This window comes from Tetranychus urticae, chromosome 2, assembly GCF_039701765.1.
Source record: "Tetranychus urticae isolate SD_2017Ah chromosome 2, NJAU_TeUrti_SD_1.0, whole genome shotgun sequence".
NCBI classification, from domain to species: Eukaryota; Metazoa; Arthropoda; class Arachnida; order Trombidiformes; family Tetranychidae; genus Tetranychus; species Tetranychus urticae.
Genome location: NC_142959.1, coordinates 19,454,653 through 19,475,814, shown reverse-complemented (window position 1 = coordinate 19,475,814; position 21,162 = coordinate 19,454,653). Strand labels below are relative to the sequence as shown.

The 21,162-nt window shown below is 31.0% G+C and overlaps 1 protein-coding gene across 3 annotated transcripts in view; it reads right to left on the bottom strand.

The window, feature by feature from the left end:
* Positions 1-21,162, bottom strand: part of LOC107371312 (band 7 protein AGAP004871-like) — a 31,710-nt gene that overhangs the window by 9,110 nt on the left and 1,438 nt on the right. The gene's annotated exons all lie outside the window — the stretch shown is intronic.

Below are 21,162 nucleotides of genomic sequence, written 5' to 3'. Positions count from 1 at the left end.
TCATGATTACATGAAGTCTTCAACTTTACTCAACTACTCAAACTCAACTTTGTTTCAATAATTAAGGTCAACCTTTTGTCTGTAAACTTGAAAAATCAATTGTTTCTTTCCTTTGCTTTCAAGTCTAGTTTCACAAGCTCATCATGTTTTCCTTCGTAATTATTGAGGCAACTTTCAAGTAAAGGGTCAATCAACAGCGAATAATGGTCAATATCTTGGGTCATTCAAAAATTCATGCTGAGTTTAGTGTAAACTTTGCTTCTCTTTTCACCCATTATTAACATTGACAAGCCTCCAGTCTAATGCATTATTTATATTTGCTATTAGGCAACTTTGAAGGGAAAACATTTCGACTCATCAAGTTTCATCTCGTGCTGAGTTTATCAAATGAACCATGAAACTTGTCACCACTTTATCCAAGTGATATTCTTCTGATAGCTTCTATCCATAAAAACGTAATAATAATTCACTCAACATTTACTTGGACAAACTCAAGGTTCAACTCTTGTTCAATCTTGAACAGGAAAAGGTTAAACTTGTTCTCAAAGATTCAACTTTAAATCACTTTTAATCGTAGAATCAGTTGCTTCAGTTAAGTCTAGTTAATCTTGTATTGGTAAGACAAAATTATCCTGCAAACAAGAGTCAACTTGAATTATTATTTTTTACATAGTTTGTGTAACTTCGATTCTTTTGAATAAACTGAAAATGATAATACAGACAAAAACGAATAAGGAATATTTCACGAAATTTTTCAATAACTTGCTCGGTTTGTCATTATTCTTGTTGTTCATTTTGTTCTTGAAACATGCAATTGTCTTGAATTTTGCTAATCTTCAAGCGCGCAATGTTTCTGTCCAGTTATTAATTTTTAAAAACAGGTAATTTCTGTCAAATAAAATTGACCAAAGTAGCAAGAAAACAGGAGAAAAATGAGCCTTTTTGACAGTTTTTCAAGAAAAAACTGGAAAAGATCAAACATCATTTCTCATCTGAATCATTTCCCAAACACTTCCATCTTTGAGTTTAGCAAAACTTTTACTAGTACTTTTACTTAGCACTTGTTCAATAAAAGTTGATATTACAGACTGGTTGTGCACAGAAAATGAAGTGATTCAGAACAATCAGTTTAATACATTTTTACCTTTTATTAATATAAAACTGTATTAACAGTCACTGAAGAACTTTATTATGTATTGAATTTTAAATGCGGTTCCATGGAAAATTCATTAAGGTATCAAGTTTACCATCTCGAGTCACCTTAATCACTCATCATATTATCATCAGCATTTACTTCAAACCTAACGTTCCAATCTAAGTGACAAAATATTTTTAATGGCTGTGCAAAAGAGTGGCCACAATAAGCATATTTTGCATGAAAAGAGCAAAAAGAAGTGAAGATTGTTTAGGACAAATCAATCATCGTCTTAATGTCTGCTCTGTACAAGTAAAGTTCAGGGAACTTTCAGCTAACCTGAAACAGCTGAACAACCTTAAACTAATGCATTTTTAAGCTGAAACGATATCAGCTAAACATTCAAGATGAACCAGAGCCAAGAATATTTGTCAAACAATTAATGTAATCTGCAAAGTCAATACATAAGATTTTTTGGGTTTTGTAAGATTTAGATTGAGGCGAAAGGGTTCTAAGAAAATATATTTCACCATAACGGGAACGAAATCCACGCAAAAGAATCAGAACTTTCTGAGAAAACATAAGTTGGGAGAAATATTATCAGAAGTATTTTCAATCTGCTTGATTACTGATCTGTCTAGCAATTATTGAAGCTAATTGAAAATGATTAGCTTATTTGAGCCTTAACCAGAAACACTCACTTCAACATTTTACTTATTTGTCAAGTTAACCCGATTTACAGTAAAACCACTTTTCAATTAAAGTCTCGTCCAGAAAAATGAAAAAGTGATTCAACGATTAATGCAATAAAGTTTCAGAAAAACTTCAATCATATTCTTGAACCAATTCAGGAAAATTTAAGTTTATTCCATTCAAAAGACAGCTAAAGATCGTCATTTGCCAGATGTTTCTCGGATCTAAATAATTTTCTTGGTTTTTTTCAATTTCCTTTCTGTTTATTGAGAAACTATTAACTAATAAAATGAATCAAAATTTTTAAACAATTAACTGGATTGAAGACAATTCAATCAACCTTTAGATGTTACCTTCAAATGCTGTTTAAAAGCTGTGAATGTAGAATGTAATTGCTCAAGGTGAGAGTGAATCTCTTGCTGTTTCAATGGATCCATTGCAGGAACAATTTCATTGCATTATCCGAATCAGTCAATTGAATGAACAAAACTTGCCATCCAAGATTGACCAAGTAAAAGGCAAAAAGTCTAGAATGAAACCAACAGATTCATTATCAACTGAATTACAAGTTAACATGGATAAGTGATTCAATTTAGAAAATGAATCGATTCCGTAAAAAGAAGGCAAACCTAAAGATTAAAGTCTAATCTTCAAGTTTAACGAAAAAATTGTTGAGAATAAAATTTTTCAAAGAAAAGGAAAAAAGAGTTGACCAGAAGCGAGAAAAAAAGAGATTGAATCAAAGTAGCAAAAGAAGGAGAAAAATTTGAACCAAGTTGAAACCAAGCTGAACTGGCAATCCTTCACCTCTTTTAGCATTTAATTTAATCTGCAAGTTCACCTGTTTCAGCAACCCTAAAAGTTTATTGATGAAGATGAAAATTTTTTTCACTTCTAATGGAAATAATCTTTGGCCTAAAAGATGCTTATTAGCATTTGATATTAGCTCAATTGAAAAGCTTTCACGCTTCTAATTCATCTACTTTACATTCAATATCATCAACCTTCAGTTAATAATGATCATTGGTAGACAAGGAAAAAGCATTTACACTTGAGCTAATAGTTTGAAATAATCATTTGAGAATCCAAAGTTGATCAAGAGAAGAACAGAAAATAATAAAAAAGGTAAAAAAGGCGAGATTACGAGTAAAATGATGAAGCAAAGAAGAAATTGTAACCAAACTTAATATTGATGATCACGTTCAACTTTGAAATACTAATATCATGAAGATAGTTTCTTCTTGGTTTCTCTCAATTTGAGATGAGCTTATTCCTTACCTTACTTATCATTATTATTGCCATTACATGTTTCGCTTTTTTCATCCCCTAATATTGTACGTATATAACATTAAATAGTCTGCAGTTGCTTGGAGTTGAGGTAAATGTTGCACTTGTTTCTAGTTGTGATCAACATTTTTCTTTCCCATGAAACATGATGGACTTTATGAGATTGATTGAACATTCGGTTATTGAGAAATTTCTCTTTTCTATTGATGCTCTTTGTGACTCCATTTCGTGTGCTTTTTTCCCAATAAAGTTGAACACACTTTATTTAGTTTATTTACTCTTAGTTTTTGCTTAGCCATTTAAATGGGATTCAAGATAATCTGACCATGATATTGATTGCTGAATAATGGTTAGACTTGAAAAGTTGAATATAATCAAGTTAACCTTTGATAAAATGGGTGTGATTCAAGATGATTTTAGGTTGAGTTAAAAGGTATAATCAGGAAGAATTAAAGGTTTTCCAGTGAGATTGACAGTTGAATACATGAAATTGTTTGCTTTGAGTAGCTTTGCTTTAACAAGCTAATCATAGATTCTTAATGAGATTGAAAGTCAACTTCATACACTGAAAGGTATTTTAGAGAACAAATATTTTAAATTAATTAAATGCTCGAATTTGATCTCACAGTTATCATTGTATCCAATCAGATGCTTCATCATTTCTGATAAAACTGAGAAACATTCAGAATTTCATCGAGAATAACTTTTATGTATCAACACGTTGGCCAACATTTTCGTTATTCAATATCGACATTGCAAAATTTGAAACTAATGCTTGAAACAAAGATATTGTCAATAACATCCAAAGCTTTTGTGAATTTCATCAAATCCATACTCGTTCAACTGATCAATTCAATGTTTTGCTCTGATGTTTGCATGATATTGAAAGTTGCTGACCGACAACGTATTCACTCATTTCTGCAGATGAACTGGAATTGGTTTAGATGAATAACTTTTTGTGTTTTATTTTTTGCTCTTGTCGTTATTGTGAGATACTTTTAGCTGCGACATTTCTTTATGAATAATTCAAGGGTGAAAAGGTTGAAAATAATGAATTAACATGGTAATTGAATATTTCTTCTTATTAACCAATTAAAGCAATTAATGCAAAAACAGGAAAATGGCTCAATTTTCAGCTTTAATCATTTCCTTTCCATTTCAATACTCATCAGAATTAATGGACATCAATTGCGAAAAAGATTCAGAAATGAAAAGATCAACAGTAATGCATCATTACTGGCGATATTACATTTCCCATGCAAACTCAATCATCATGAAAAGTAATCACTTTACATCTCTTATCGGTACCTGATATACAATGATGGTTGATTGCAACAGCATGGAATGGACAGAAAATGAAAATTTTGAGCCAAAAATGTATTCAATATTTGACTTTCATAGAAATATCATTTTCTACATTTCAATCAATTGGGAATTGAGTTTCAATTTGAGCAAAGTTTTTAATATTTTTTTGTTCAGTTTTTTTCAACATTTCAACTTGTTTTCAAATTGCATTTTCATAAGGAAAAATGTTGATAGTCCAAAGGGAGTGAAAAAGTTATGTTCAAGTTTTCATTGGGTAAAGGCAAGTGACTTGATCAGTGATTATCTAGTCAATTGGAATAGATTTAGGCAAATTTAGGTTAAAACAAGTCATGAAGATATTAATTAGGAAAGGATCAGAAAAGTGATTGTCATAGAGAAAGGGTTCGAAAGAAGAAAAAAGTTAAAGCGAAACTGGATTGGCTCTTTAAATTAAATTAGAACCAAAGAGGCAAATGGTTAAACTGCAAAAATGTTCAAGTTAATCTATTTGTATTGCTTTTACTCCTTGTTTTCCTCTTTTCCCTCGATTTTTCTTCATCTTCTTCTTCATCTTCTTCTTCATCTTGTTTTTACCCTGTTCTAGTCTTAGTCTTGTCATCAATTGATTCGTGTTTCAATTTCATGGTTAAAGCTGATTCAAAGAGCGACAAAATGTTGAGTTATCAAAAGGAAAATGGTGAAACAGGAAAAAAAAGTTATGAGAAGAGCTAAACTGCAAGTTAATTACAATTGGACTTTATCCCAACTCGACAGTTTAACTGCTTTGAACTGTTACTTTTGATAATTCAAATCGTGATTTATAAGCATTAAGTTTCGATTCACCATTCAGCATCAATCGAACGATAAATTTTGTGATTTTGAAGCATTTGCTGTAAATCAAGAAACGAGTGAAAACGTCTCAAAGCTTTACTTTTATCATTTGTTTGATATTGTTTTGGTAACAAGTCAAGGTTGAAGTGAAAGAAAACAATTTATTACAAAATATTGAAATTTGAAAGTTTATTGAAAGGTTTATAAATAAATGCAAATACAATCAACATTTGGTTACGACTTTATCAACCTTATCCTTGTTTTGATTCAATTTGAATGCGCCTTTAACTTGACTTTGTCGAAGTATTTCTTTTGCTCTTCCACTTTTCCCCTTTTTAAGCCTTTCTTGTTCATTGCTTTTCAAATATCCTCTGTTATTACAATTATCATATCATTATCATCAACCCCTGTGAGAATTGATAACAGAACAAGAAAAGGTTTCATATTAAAATGAATATAATGTTTACTTCGACAAGAAAAAAAGCAACAAAAAAAACCAGACAAGGTTTTATGCAAAATAATGCAAGAGTAAAGTTAAGGTTGGAAAAAGTAAGAAAAGATTCAATTACATAGAAATGAATTTTCCTTGGATTTGCCTTGGAGTTGATAAGTTTTACACTTGTTCAACTCGCTCGGATTTTGCATGGTTACTTGTTAAGTGGTGCAAATTGAATCAATTGATAAACTTAGTTTAGATTCAAAAAAGAAAACTCAAAGTCGATGATGAAATGAACAGGGAATGATTAAGGTGAACAAAAGATGATCAGCAGGGAATTGCACAAAATTACTTTTTTAAAGAAAAATAATTTTCTATTATTTCTCACCTTGAATTAACTATTTTCAACATTAAACACTTCTTTAGGCTTACAATGAAAAAATTGAAATGCAATTTATTTTCTGACATTTCGTTTGATAACAGACAATTTCGCAAACAATTTGCATCACAATTATAGCACTCAAATGACTGGGAGGGAATTTTATGAATAGTAAAAGTTGACTAATGCGAGGCATCTATTTTGGGAAGAAATAGAGAAATCTCATGCACCATGAGAATTCTTAATCCGATCCTCGATTTTATGCGTTAATACAAATGAGAATTGATCAGAATGCTCTAAAAATAGATTATCGAATGAGCCATAAAACATGAAAATCGGTGAGTAACACTTGGGTAACTTCCCTTGTAAAGAATGCCGACTCAATTACAGAACTAATTGGTTCAACTGAAAGCAAAACTATTCACTTTCGAAGTTCATTTTAATTATCCTTTTGGTAACACTTGGAGAAATAAAATGCTAAAGATTGGCCAATTTTAAAATTAAATCAGCTTTCCATGATAATCATTTCAATTAATCAACTTTTTTGTTTTTGTGCTTTTAAAACTTTCCAAGATTAATAACTCAATCATGTTGAACTTTGAATTTTTTGATAATTAACGTAAATTCCGCTTGTTTCATCATCCAACTCAATTCACAATTTGAAAGTTGAAATGAAAAAATGAATTGCTAATAAAATGGTTAATTAATAAACTTGAAAGATTAAATTGAAATGCAAAACAGTTTAACAAACAGATTAATCTTGACAAGTGAACCTGAACAAATCCAGTTAATAGCATTATCTGATATTATTTTTGATAAGTAGAAGAAAAATTGAAGCAAAAAGTTTCAGAATAATTAATTCACAATTTTTGCTTAATCTTCTTTCTTCTCAACTTCACATGGAAAAATGTCGCCGATAATTATTGTTGAACGAGTTTTGAAAGATTTTGCTTCCTTTTTACGCTTCACCTCATAATCAGATTACATTCATCATCTACGTATTTGCATCAACAATTCCTTTGCAAGAGATGAGAAAAGCAATAAATAAGCATTTCAATGAAAAGTTTTTTCCTCGAAATTCAAGAGTTTTACATGAGAAAAGGATAACCTCAACAAGGAATAACATTCAATTTGATTTTCAATTTTCAAAATTTCAATTGGCAAAGTCCGCTCTTCGCATTCAACATTTTTTATGCTGGAATTGTGAGGCAACCTTTTGTCATGAAAACACAAAAAGTTGGAATCGATTGATTTTGACATCGAACTCTACTCTACTCGATAGACTTTTGCATGACTAGAAAATTACCCACAGTTTGTGGTTGCTAAGCCATTTTGAATAACTTGAAGCAAGAAGGTTTGCATCTCAACTTTAACATAGCTAGTAGTGATAAAGTGCGAAGCTCTCCAATAGGAAGCCTGAAAGATTTCTTCTACCACATCAGGGAGTCACAGATAACAACTGCATCTAGAGATGTTTGAAAAAGAAGTGGCATAGAGCCCAGAAACCATGGAAAAGAAATTTCAGGCTCTATAATAGAATCTAAAGATCTCGTTTGCCGAAGAGTTAGTTTCGTGAATTATCACTCATAAATAAAAGGATTCACACAAATACTTCACTCTCAAAATTTTATTCAATTCTGTACATTCTGCAACGCTGAACGGGCTGATCTCAACCGAACAACTCATGATCCTGTTAACTGTATCATAGTCACTGGTGACTTTAAATTTCAGTCTCTTGTCCAAGGAGATAGTCTTTCATGACAGAGACGAAATAGAAATAATGAAAAAAATTGCCCTACTTCAGTGAACTAAAAAATGACACCCAAATTGGAAGGAATCAATAGGGAATATTATTTTATAAGCGATAAATTCGAGATGCTAAATTTTAGAACAAGCCTAAAGACTGGACAACAGAGCAATCAGTAAATAACATTGGTGATATTTTACATTTCGTATTCAATTATTTTAGAAGCCGATTTGCTATTTTGTCCTTTTGCGGCTTGGACCCCATTACCCTTTGACCTTAACTCACAACTTGTTAACGTTCCTCAATTTTCTATGACAGCCACTGGTTCCCTCAGGATATTAGCTGGATTAGCTCAGCCGCCGTCAGTCGTTTATTTACCTTCAAGTCTGTGACTCGATCATCCATTGAATAGAGTAACGCAAAGTATAGACAACCGCGTTTTCTTGTTGGTCGCGAAAAGTTCCACTTTGTCTCTTCAGCCTCGGCAAACCATCAATTATACAATCAAGTGCATTGATTATTTTTATTGTGAAAACACGGTGTCGGGTTTAATTTAAAATCCAAGCTATAGATGTAGCTTGTTTCTTTCGTTTGTTGCCATTTTTTTCGTAGAATGTTAAGTGCGACAAAACACAAGATTTAAATGAAGAAAGGATGAATAGAAAAATATGAACTAATAATGACATGATTAATGTCAAAACTGAAATTATTCTTGGTCTGGTGGTATGTCTGGTCTTCTTGTGGATCGACGATCTCTGACAACACTGGATCTCTAATTGTCCGAAGTACCAACAACCCAGACCGACCCAATCTCATGATTGACATTGTTAAAGAGCCTTTCAAGTATTATAGACAAATCAAGAACATAAAAAATGAAATCATTCCTATATTTCAACCTAAGAAATAATCAAACTAAGACAACTACCTATGTATGTGTAAACGGACACCCTCACGCCAATCACTACACCCCACATAATGTTGTAATATATTCAATGTATCTCCTCTCTTCTAAAGAATTTAGAGTGTGCTAAACTCATGTATTGTTAACACGGTGGCACTGTGAGGCGCGTTGTCAAGGAACAGAAAAGAGATTAACCTAATAGACTTGTTCCTCTAAGTAACTCTAATTACGGCATGGAAATACACTCTAAAAACGGTGGAATCCGCCATAAACGCGAATGAGCTTTTGAGTAGGTAAAGTTGAAAAGCCATAACAGTGGCCTCCAAATTTTCAGATTCAAATAAACTCAACTGCGTAGCAAAGTATAGACAACCGGGTTTTATTGTTGGTCAAGAAAAGTTCAAGTTTGTCTCTCCAGCCTTGGCAAACCATTGATGTTACAATCAAGTGCATTGATAGTTTTATTGTGCAACACGGTATCGGGTTTAATTTGAAATCAAAGCTATAGATGTAGCTTGTTTCTTTCGTTTGTTGCCATTTTTTTCGTAAAATGTTTAGTGAGACAAAACACAAGATTTAAATGAAGAAAGGAAAAAAAGAAAGACCATGATTGGCACAAAAGTAGACAGAGGCTCTAGACTTGTTGCATAAACAGAAAATTCATGCAATTCAGGTCTGAACTAGAGATGTCAACATCAACATCGAATACATTTGTGTCGTGATATTTAGGCAGTTTGACCTACAAACAGACGATAGTAGTATAAAATGGCTGGCTCCAGCACACTTTTCTTGAATTTTTAACTCTCTGTTTTTTTACTCAACAGAATTTTTATTCGCCATCATTCATAAAAAATATTTGACAAAATATAATTTTCAATCGTTTCGAATCATTTTTTTAATCATTACATCACAACCATCACCACAACCATCATCATCATTTTCATCGACAAATTGCCAATCAGAAAAAGATAATTGTGATTGTTGGACATGTGCTTCATCGAATGAACAAGCCACAGAGAAACATCTTACTAAAAAACAAGCAGCACTTTACAAGTCAACCAACGGTGTCAGAATCCTGTAATCAAACTGTCCTGTTCCTCCTGAGCCCTGCATGTCTTTATTTAAGGTTTTAAATGTACTTAGAGTGGCCCTGGTACTCCTTGAGGACAAAGAGAAAACAAAAGATCTACTAAAAAAGCAATTGATATTTGGCCGAAAATATACAATAAAAGATTCCATAAAGACATCTAAAATGACATCATCACCTCATCACTTTATCATGTTCATTTTGTTTCACTTTTGTTCATTGCTTGCTCCAGCACACGAAGTGAAATAGAGAAACTTGTAGATATTTTGATTGTGAACAATCTCTAGTGAATAACATTCACCTATTATTTCTATTTGTTTCTCCTGTTTATTTAGCCTAGATATTCGGTAGGTTTTTCAAATGAGAGGGCCATTGTTTTGTTATATCAGCTTTGCTTCCATTGCTCCACTCTACGCCTTTTATCCATTTTTTAAATCGATTCCATAGCGAATACAGTAGCAAGTATCTTTGAGGGGAAGTTGTTGAAAATTGTAGCAAAGGCTTTAGGACCGAGGTGCCTTATTTCTGGACAGATTTGATTTTACGCTATATGAGACCTATCGGTATGTGTGATACTTTTCTGATTCTACCTATAGTCTGAAATATTGAGCCCCAGATGTGTGAAAGATCTAGGGTCAGAAGGAAATGTTGTGAGTTCATTAGATGAAGTTCCAGCTATAATTGTTTTGGGTCATGTCATGTTCAGTGGTTTGATAGATAGGCTGTCGAGATACTTATTAAAGATTGTGGACCAGATGGTGGAGGGGACGAAAGAATAGTCTATCGTTATTTAATCTCAAAGCTATCTAGTGAGTTTCCTGAACTTTTGGACGTCATAGCGGTTGAGTTTTCTACCTCTTTCACCTGTTCTTCGTGTTCAGCAATTTTTCATGGTTTATTCAACTGCGTTATGTCTCTATAGGTATAAATTGCCGCTAAATCCTTTGTTTGCGATTCAGCAAACCGCTAAAACTATTCGGGTGTTATTAGGATCAGATCAAAATCTCGATTACACTGAGATTGACTCGATTTTTTTTGCATATTCAACTAATTTTGAATTGATATTGAATCTACGGAAGAAGAACTTTGTTTTATTAGATTCATTAGCCTTGTTGCATGAGTAACTTATCAAAATTTTATTATCAATTTAGTTTTAACAGTTGATAATAATAGAATGTTGAAAAGCTGAATTATTTGAGTATTTATTTTCAATGCCTTTTGAATTTAATAATAAATGAAAAAGAGTAAAGAAAGAAATGTAAAAAATATTTTCTTCTCTCAACTTGATTAAATTAATCTCATGGTTAAAACTAAACTTACAAAATGAAATGTTGCTTCCAATGAAGGATTTAGTGAAAGATAAAGCTCATGAATAATTAGAATGGCATGAAAAGGTTTACTTGTTATGAATAAAAATGAAACAATTTCCACAAGATTGATCACATTCGTTTTTTCCTTTATCCACTTATCCATCGAAAATGTTGAAATTGAATTCTTAATGGACAATTTCGCCAGACAATCCACTCAAAACCACAGTGAATCCATAAGGTCAAGTGAAGCATTGTAAACTCTAGCCATGATAGAAGAGAAGATTCAATGCAAAGTGTGACCCTTGGGCAGCAATACATTTCTTAAGTTGAAGGATGGTTCTGTATTCCATGAGTCAAAAGTAAAAATGAACTTTTCAACTTTTCAATCTGAATTCGAATCGAGGAAAAAAAGAAAATTTTCTCAACATGAAAATTTTCAAATGCTAGCATCAATCAGAATCGTTAGAATCGACAACTAAGCTGGATGAACTTTTCTCATGTTTCGACTGTTCAACTTTAATGACATTTTCAATTGAGATTTTCAACAGTTGAGACATTAACTTGCCATGAAAAACACCGAAAAACAAACACTAACTTTCATCGCTTAACATTTACATTAAAGTTGATGACTTTTTTCATAATTAACGGAATGTCAAGATTATGAAGCAAAAAACAGATTATTATCATGATTATCTTTCATCTTTTTTCCTCCCAATCGCGAATTTAAAAGTGAAAAATATTAATAATATTATAATAATAATGTTAATGGCAATCATTAAGGTAAAGTGAATGGTGCAAATGAATTTACATTTTTGTGATTAATTTTGTGAACTGAAAAAAAGTTTAAATTGTGCGCAAACTAATTATCAGAAAACATGAAAAGACTAGAGAGTAAACTGTAATAACATTATGCTATTAATATAATTTCAATTAGAATGATAAACGAAGAAGAAAGTGATTCCCGATTATCGAATGAGTTTATATTGATTGAACTTTTAGGGTAAATTTCAATGAATTTTTTCTCTTCATTTATCGCTATTTCCATGTTATTGTTTCAAAAGGCGTACAAAATTAACAAGAAATTGGATTGAAAATTTCGTGCAACATGAAGCATGTCAGGTTGACTGATTGAGTAAAATTGTTGCTAAAGTTACTTGACTTTAGTAATTTTTGTACTTTTTCTTCTTCTTCTTCTTCTTCTTCTTCATGAACGAAAAGTGAAACGAGGAAAAATAGTAATATCATGAAGAAGATTCCTGTTGTTTGCTGACGCCTGATGATTCAGTTGCTTTGAACCATGAACAGCAAAATTCAACTTAAAGTGTATTATTAAATAGCTTTGCATGTTAACTTGATGAAATAACCAATGAAGATAATTGGGCAAAAAGAAAACCAAATTTTATCGATAAACGTTCAATTTCAATGTTGAACAATGAAAATAGTCGATTGAGTTCACCTTCAATTTTTCAAGTTTGTTGAAAAGAATTGAAATTTTTTCGAATCCAAATCAATTAATTGGAATTATTTCAACTATAAATTGATGAAAACGGAATTTTTGAAGTTTTCACCTGAAAATCAAAATTCTTTCCTATTCAAACTTCGATATTAAATTTACTTTCTTTTGATCAATTTTTCGAAGACAATCATTTCTTAAAAATTTTGTCAAGTTTTACTTAAAGAGTGGAATTTATCTGATAAATTGTGAAAAAATTAAGATAAACTGAAAAGTCAATTCTGTTAATGAAAGTTAAGAAAGTTTGGATTTCGCTGTTTCCTGCTGTTCATTTCAATTTTCTTGATGCAACTTGTTAATCAGTCAAATTGTCTGCACTTAGCAATAATTGAAATCCATCAGACTTTGAGGTCAATTTTGTTTTCCTTTTCACCAAAATGTTTGTTTAAAAATGTTAATTTGAAATTACAATTTTGGCCAAAAAATTTCTTCTCTTGAAGCAAATAACTTCTCAGATTGCGCTTTTTAGCCTGAAAACATTCAGCCTTTTCCATGATATTGCAATGTGTTGCACAAAAAATGTAATAAAACATAATGCAATATCAAGCTGCGTGCTCAAGTAAAGTCTCTTGGGCAATGATGAGAAGTAAAATGCTGACAATGAATACAAGAATCTTGTTTTTCCTTCACTTCAAAGTTTCTCATTAAACAACACACTTTGGCTATTTACGTGATAATCTTCATTTTAAACAAGAAAAGGCTAAATTTGTTTTGATAAACTTTTCCAGCTTCACGATTCCAACCTGATTCATGGATATAAAGTTTCTCTTGTTCATTGAAAGGAAACGGAAGCAACATCGGAAGTTGTACAAGCAGCTTCTGATGAAGATTCAAGTAATGATTCAAGAAACAAAAGAATGGAGATAAATATTAATATTAATTGGTCAATTTGACGTGGAAATTGTTTGGACGGTAAAACATTTTGATGAGAGCAACATCGATTTTGAGGAAAAAATTTCATCGAACTGAGAAACTGGTTCGATATCGTTTGCATCATTGATCATTTGTTGAACTAACATGCAACTGTTATGAATTAACATATTTTTTTCTTTCTTCTTCTTCTTTTTTCTTCGTTGCTTCTTAACAGTTTGAACTGGACAAATGAGCTTGAGATTCTTGAGATATTCAATGAATAAAATATCATCATTATTGTTAACATTGAATGATGATTAGGGAATGAACAAGGGAATGGAAGGGAGAGAAAAAAAAAGAAAGAAAAATTGCTCAAATGGACTGGGAAGGTTTAAGGAATGATAAAATAATGTTAATATTATTGAAAGATTATGCTTGGTTGAAGGGGAAAAGGAAAGAAAAGAAAGCGAAAATCTGACAGGAAAATAATGATAACCAAAAATGGATAACAAAAGCATTGTGATTGACTTTGATTAAATAATGATGCTAACGATAAAATAGTAATTACTCTATTATTAGCATTCTTTGCCTTTTATCCTTTTCTCAGTGAAACTTGTTTGGCTCAAGAAAATGCATCATTTTTTGTCGCTCATGTTTTATTTGGTGTGACATGTACTGATGATAATGAACCAAACAGTTATATTAATCATTCCATAGCATCTCTCGATTTGTTAGTTTAGTTTTTTTTTTGCTTCTTCCTTCTTTACTTGTATAGTTGTGTTGCTTGTATTGTCAAATATTAATACATTATAAACAAGATAGAATTGAAAAACTGTCATTCATGTGATGCCAATTATTGAGAAACAGACGACGAAAGGACAACAATTGATGGTCAAATTTAACGTGCTCTTTGTGTTGCGATCAAATTATAAGTCGATTGGTGAATGTTTAATCTTAAAATGACAGTTCTTTGCAGAGAGATCATCGAGTTAAATCGACTAATTATTAATTTATTTGGACCATCATTAATCGAGTGAATAGATTGAGATCTGTTTTCGATTAATTCAGAAGTTTGCCGGAACGGCACGTGTTGCGTCAATGTTTCGTTTTTCACCTGCTTTTCAATATCTACTTTTGAACCAGAAGTTTACAGTCAGATCTTTCAGTTAGAAAGATTCAGTCAGTAGAATTCCCGAAGTTGACAAACCAAAAATCCAGAGTTTCAATACGCAAGGTCATTCAGTTATTTGACCTCTAAATGACAGTCTTTGAAGGTAATTTTCTGAAAATCGCAAAAAGTCAGCCCTCTCAGAGAATGATCTTCAAATGTCGGTTTAAAAAATAAAAAGCTCATGATGACTTATTTGCAAGGATGAACCAAAAAGCTTTTGATAAAAGGTGAGTTTAAAATTCAAAGATAAATTTCACTTTAAAAGTGTCCAAAAAAGGTGCAAAAATTTTTATCTTTGACAAAATTGGATTAAATTAAAATAAAGAGTATAAAGTTAAAAGATAAATGGTAAAAGAAAGAAAATTTAACAAAAATAAAAATGAAAATAAATGGCAATATAAGGTGAAAATCACAAAGAGAAGAGCAAAAAGTGACGAAAAAAACAGAGTTTCGATAATGTCCAAGTTGACTTATTTACAATCTCACAGTTGGAATATTTATCGATCGTGAATTTTTTTCCTTCTTATACTTCAACTCTATTTTCAGGTTTTACATGGAAATGATCAACTTTCATCTTACCTAAAATTGTATCAACTTTTTTCCCACCTTTTCCTCTTCACCATTCATTCCATTTGGTATTATATTTACCTTTTTCTTGATTCCATTCCCATATCTTTTCGTTAAGCTTACAATTTTGTGTCATTTTTCCAGTTGATTGACTTTACCTGTCAATGATTTTCAAACTCTATTTACCTTTACCATTCTGTCTCATGTGATTCCAGCCAATCCTCTTTCGTCCAATAATACTTTCAACAATATTCGTTGCCCTTTGGAATATCACATTTGCGAAGTTTTAAGTCAAAATTATCTTTTCATCATCGAGTGACGAAAAATTTATTCCATTCAGATGAATCCAATCGAAGCTTGATTTGGCTGAAGAAACAAAAGCTCAGAATTTTTCGAAAAATTGAATCGAAAATTTATTCAGAAATTCATGCATTCAAAGTTGGATTTCCCTTTATCGTGTTGTCTTGAATTCATCTAAAGTTTATTCAGTTTTTCGTCAAGTTCGATTCGAATAAAACTTTTTTTCTCAATATTAATCACGAAATTTCAATGATCAGGAATTCGATTTGACAAAATTGAGTTTCAAGTTGAACTTGTCGAGTTAACATATCTTGGAATTGAAAGCTGAGATTCAATCTAAACATTGAAATTGTTTGGTGGAAAAAAAGAGTTAATTTTGTAAAGAGTTCCGTTTTTGTTTCTATTTTTTGTCTGATAAAAACACTTATTTGTTGTTATCTTCAAGTTGAGAAAATTTTTTCATTTCCTAACGAAATGAACAATTCAATTTCCTTTGGTAAAACTAGAGTGAATGTTGTATAGAAAAAATTGATAACTTGAAAATGGTTCAACATGGAAACAATGGCTACATTTGAAAGGTAAAGAGGAAAAGAGAGAAACTTAATTTTTCTGTAGATAAATTTCTGGTTCACATGATTTTTGCAATTTGAATTTAAAAGCGGACATTTATCATGAGATCAAATTACAAGACCATGAGTTTGTTTTAAAGTTGAATAATGAAAGAGTTCTGTTGAAACTGGAAAACAAAAGGCATTTTTTTTCTTCTCGTCGAATGAAATGATAATTTTGATGATAATTATGGTGATAACAGTAATGATAATGATAATGACAGAGAAAAGAGCAGAATGTTGGTAAAATAGTTTCCCTTTTCCTTCAGAATTCAGATTCTTGTCATCAAGTTAATCTGTTTTGCGAATGGAATATGAAAAAAGAGCAAAATTTTTCTAAGGCGCTCAGCCTTTTTTTTCAACACAGAATTGAATGTTGAGAAAAAAGCAAGAAAATATGATTTTCTTTCTTGACTTATTCCTCGTCTTTTACCATCACTAATTAGATTCATTAAATCATGTTACCTGGAAAATTGTTTAACTAGGCAAGAAGTTGAATAGCAAAAAAAGCTATTCTTACATTTAATATTGCAAGCTTTATTATTATCATTATCAAACTCTCTTTTTGTTCGCTTCTCTTGATTATATAATATTATCATTATTATGGTTATCGATCGATAAACAAATGAGTTGTCAGTTGAATTTTGAAGAGCAACAGAAATTTCGAGGCAAAATAAGCTGAAAAATGTTCACAGACAAATTGATTACCTCAACAAATTAAGATGGATTACGTTGAGAGAAAAGGTTATTAACGTCGCCGTTAAGTGAATTGTACAATTTGATAATGAAATTTACCGAATTTTTAAATTGGTTCAATTTTTAAACAAATGAGTTGCAATTAGCTCAACTTAAGAATCGGACAAAATTGAATCAGCTTAGCTCGAGCAACTTGTAGAGCTTGACTGGGAGGTTGGAATATCGATGAATGAAATTGATATTATTTGATAAAATTCCAGTTTTCTCCAAACAAATTCATTCTTTGAAATTACAATCGAATCTTTTACAAAAAATAGTATTAAATAGAGTGAAATAACAATCAGTAAAAGTCTGGATTAATGTTGGAGTAGAAAAATTTGAAAAAAAGAAAATTCTGAAAAAATAATTTACTTTCCAATGCGAAATGAACTAGAGATTTACCAGAACTATTGATAACATGTAAAACACACATTAAGTAGTGCACTCCAAAGCACCCTTTCCACCTTTTAACGGTTGTATTGAAGTAAGAATCAGAAAAGATTTAAAACTGATTCAGTTTATTGTTAAAGTGTTCAGAGTTGGATTTTGAGTAAAAAATGCGATAAATTTGATAGTTTATTTCACTGAGCCAGTTTCAACAAAAAAAAGAGATTCTCCTGTAAATAGTTTTGTTCAGTTGAGTTCTTACGATTTTCACGAGCATTTATAATTCAAGTAGATTAAGATGAGTCAACAGTGTTGAGCAAAAAAATATCACAAATCCCAGTTCAATTGAATGTTAAATGTTTTCTGTTTCATTGCTTTTATGCATGCAATATTGTTTGAACACAAAGGTTTCAAGTCGAGATTGCTTTAGGGTTTACATTTTGGCACAATTTGTAACAATAAGTTGTAAAAATGTCTCAACTGAGATTTGGAAAGTAAGACGCAAAAAAGGAACAAAAATGATAAAAAAATCAGTTTTTCCGAGTAATCAGAACTATTATTTACGAAAAGTTATCTCCAACTTTTTTCCCTCAAATTGTTCATCTAATGAATGCTTAAGGGAAGAAAATATTTTGCTTTTTTCACAAAAGAAGGAAATTGATGATTTCTTTATTCAATTTTCATCGAATCATTGATTCGGTTAAACATTTAATTTCTAGAGATTAATATTCACTGGTTAATGCATTTCATTGAATAACATCAATTGTGCCTCAATGTCCAGTGTTCATTTCGAATTCAATTCAACATTGTTTCATCAATTATCATTTGGGTCGAGATAATATGATTACAACCATTGAATTAATCAATGAAATTAATCAAACTATTAATTGGGTAAAGAATTGAACTTGGATCAATGTTCATTTATTGAAACCATTAATTGTTGAATCTTTTTTTCATGGAAAAAGTTTTTTCTCTTAACCTCAATTATTACCATGTTAATGATGGCAATGATGGTTGAGAAACAAACAAGAATGAATAATCAACAAACTTGGAATATTGGATGAAACGGAAAAGATAAATTCAGTTGAATATCAAACTGTTTTGGCTCATGAAATTTTCTTTGTTTTTCCTTAAATGGAAAAAATATTCAAATTCAAACTTTGAAACTTTTCCTTGCATTTTACGCTTTCCAAGATAATCACATTTCTTAAACATTTTTGTCTTTTCAACAATTGTGATAAACTGGGAGGAAAGAGTATCAAGTATTGCAACTGATAACTTGCTGTAATAATCATTGAATCTTGAAGGTTTCAAAAGTTGGAAAAACATTTTTCCATGCAAACTGGAAAATGGTTTAAAGGTTAACCGAGCGAAAAGTGTTTACATTTTAGAGGAAAATTTTCACTCAAAGTGTTGATTGATATGAATTTGTTTCATCAAATTTTGAGTGAAACACAAAGAAACTAAAAGAGCAAAAAATGGAATTGAAAATTTTCTTATTTTCCATGAAATGTTTTGTCCATTTTTATGGATATTGATCAACATTTGAATTTGTTTGATTAGTTAATTGTGCGAAGACATTTGACTAATCTCAAGTGCTGCTTACGTGGTTGCCATATTAAATGAAAGATTAGTTGTTTACCTCAAACAAGTTAACATGTAATTGTTGTTAATTGAGTCAAACTTGCGGCATTTTCCTTCCTTTCCTTTGCTCATTATATTTTTGTTGTTTTTTTGCAACTGAATTAATCTGATTCAAGTAGGTTGAAATGTTGCAAAGAAACAGTTAAAGAGCAACTCAGAAACGGAAAGCAATTTGAACAAGTGTAAATAGGAACCAGAATTAAGCTTGGATTCATCATTGGATTCAATTTTTTCCTGTTTGCAATAAGATTCAATCCAAGTTTAACAAGTCTACCAAGAATGGGAAGAAAAGGGAAAAAAACATGATTACATGAATGCTTAAATGATGGTAAATAAGTAAACAGAAAAAGTAAAAAATGCAACTTTCAACAAGAGAAAATCTTTTTTTGTTATTTCCATGCAAAAAAAGGAAAAGACTAACTTGGAAAGAAATGCAACAAGAAGAAGAGAGAAAAAAAATGAATCGAGAAACAAAAAAGTAACCAAAAGTACAACAGAAGTTACAATATTGCATTGAATCTGCAGGGATTGAGATGCTACGGAATCAATCATTTCAAGGAAAATGTTTGTTATTAAAAAAAAGTCAAAGAATTTGATGAAAAAATATTTTCAAACTAATGATCAACTTTTGAGCAACTCAAATATCAAAGCATTTCTTGTTAGTCGCACTTTGAGTGGTTCAATTTGGATCATCAGCACCTTTGGCAAGTGTTAAGCTGGAAAGGTAATGGGAACAAAAAAGGTCAACTAAATGTTAACATTGTTATAAAAGTGAACAAATGATCAAATGTTGACTGAATTAACTGTTGAAATAATAATGGTTTGCTGTTTAATACTCCCAAAGGATTATCCAAGTTTCTCTGTATTTGACCAGGCAAATAGAGGAGTAAATATTGGAGCAACAAGATGGACAGTTGAAAAGGTTGTAATGTAACTACATGAAAAATTGAACAACAAAAGCCATTAATGGTATCATTTTGGTATCATTAGAGTTGAAGAGTGAGATAATGATAATGATTATAATGAATGGAAACAAAGGCAACATAAACACTTGTTTTTGTTGCCTTTCAACCCATTTTAACCAGTCAGTCAAGATGAGCGTTATGACGATTGAAAGGCGATTTTACGATTTTTTAAGAAAAAAATGTTTTCTTTTTGGACACTTTTTTTCATATGCAGATGTTGCATTGTTTAAATGTTGCCAAAAGTAAAGTGAAAAGACTGGAAAACAATGTTTAGTCTTGGACCACTTTTCATCATCACTTAATATTAGGTTGTCTTGAGTGTTTCAAAATACACTTTCAACCTTCTCTTCATGATGCTTCTTCTTCATATTATTCAGGTTGAGATAAAGATGGTAAAAATGAATGATAAAGTGAAAGCTGTTGAACACTGTTAGCAACTTTTCAACAATAAATAATAGCTTCTTTCCAGTCTTGGGCTTATACTTAAAAAATATCTAATAACAATGATATAACAAGGTTTTTGTTTGGGAAAAAAGTCAAATGAAGACGATATTGAAAATGTTCACTTAATATCACAAGGAGAATGTTTTGGATGTGAAAATATTGAGAAAATTTCTTTTCTCTTGCAATTTCTTCTTCTTCTTCTTCTTCTTCTTCTTCATCTTTTCTGGGCAAAGAGGATTGTGCTGATCAAATGGTTGAGTAAAGGTAAGATTGAAAGTGAAATAAATACAGGAAAAGTGGACAAAGTTGAATGATTGTTGGATCGATAAAAGTTGAACGGTTAACATGTTTTTGTTCATCTTTCAGTTGACATGAAAAGACTCACAATTTTTCCATTGATTCTGTTTTTCTCATGTACCAACATTTAGATGTTATCACACTTTTATCATGCAGTTTGTTTGCATGTCAATATGATGAGGTTAGAAGGAAAGGAAAGGATGGAAAAAAGTAGATTGATATTTATTATTACATTAATATATCAATGGATAGGCAAATTTATCAATGTTCAAATTGAGTCAAAGTGAAAAGAGTTGTAAATATTTAGATTTCAAGTGAGTTTCAATGATAAATATAATGTATAATGGCTCTTTTATCAATACAACTGCAAAATTGATTTCATCTTGAGCTTATCATTTTCCTCTTTTTTACTCTTCATGACATTATTTTGAGGTTTGCCTAACCTTAGTGAACCTTTTTTTCCTGTGTTGAGTAAATGTTTTTTTTCCTGGTTTTATTATTCAATGGTTTAGGGTCAAATGCATAAAGATGAGTTTGGATAATCATCTTTCAGGTAACCAATTTCAGG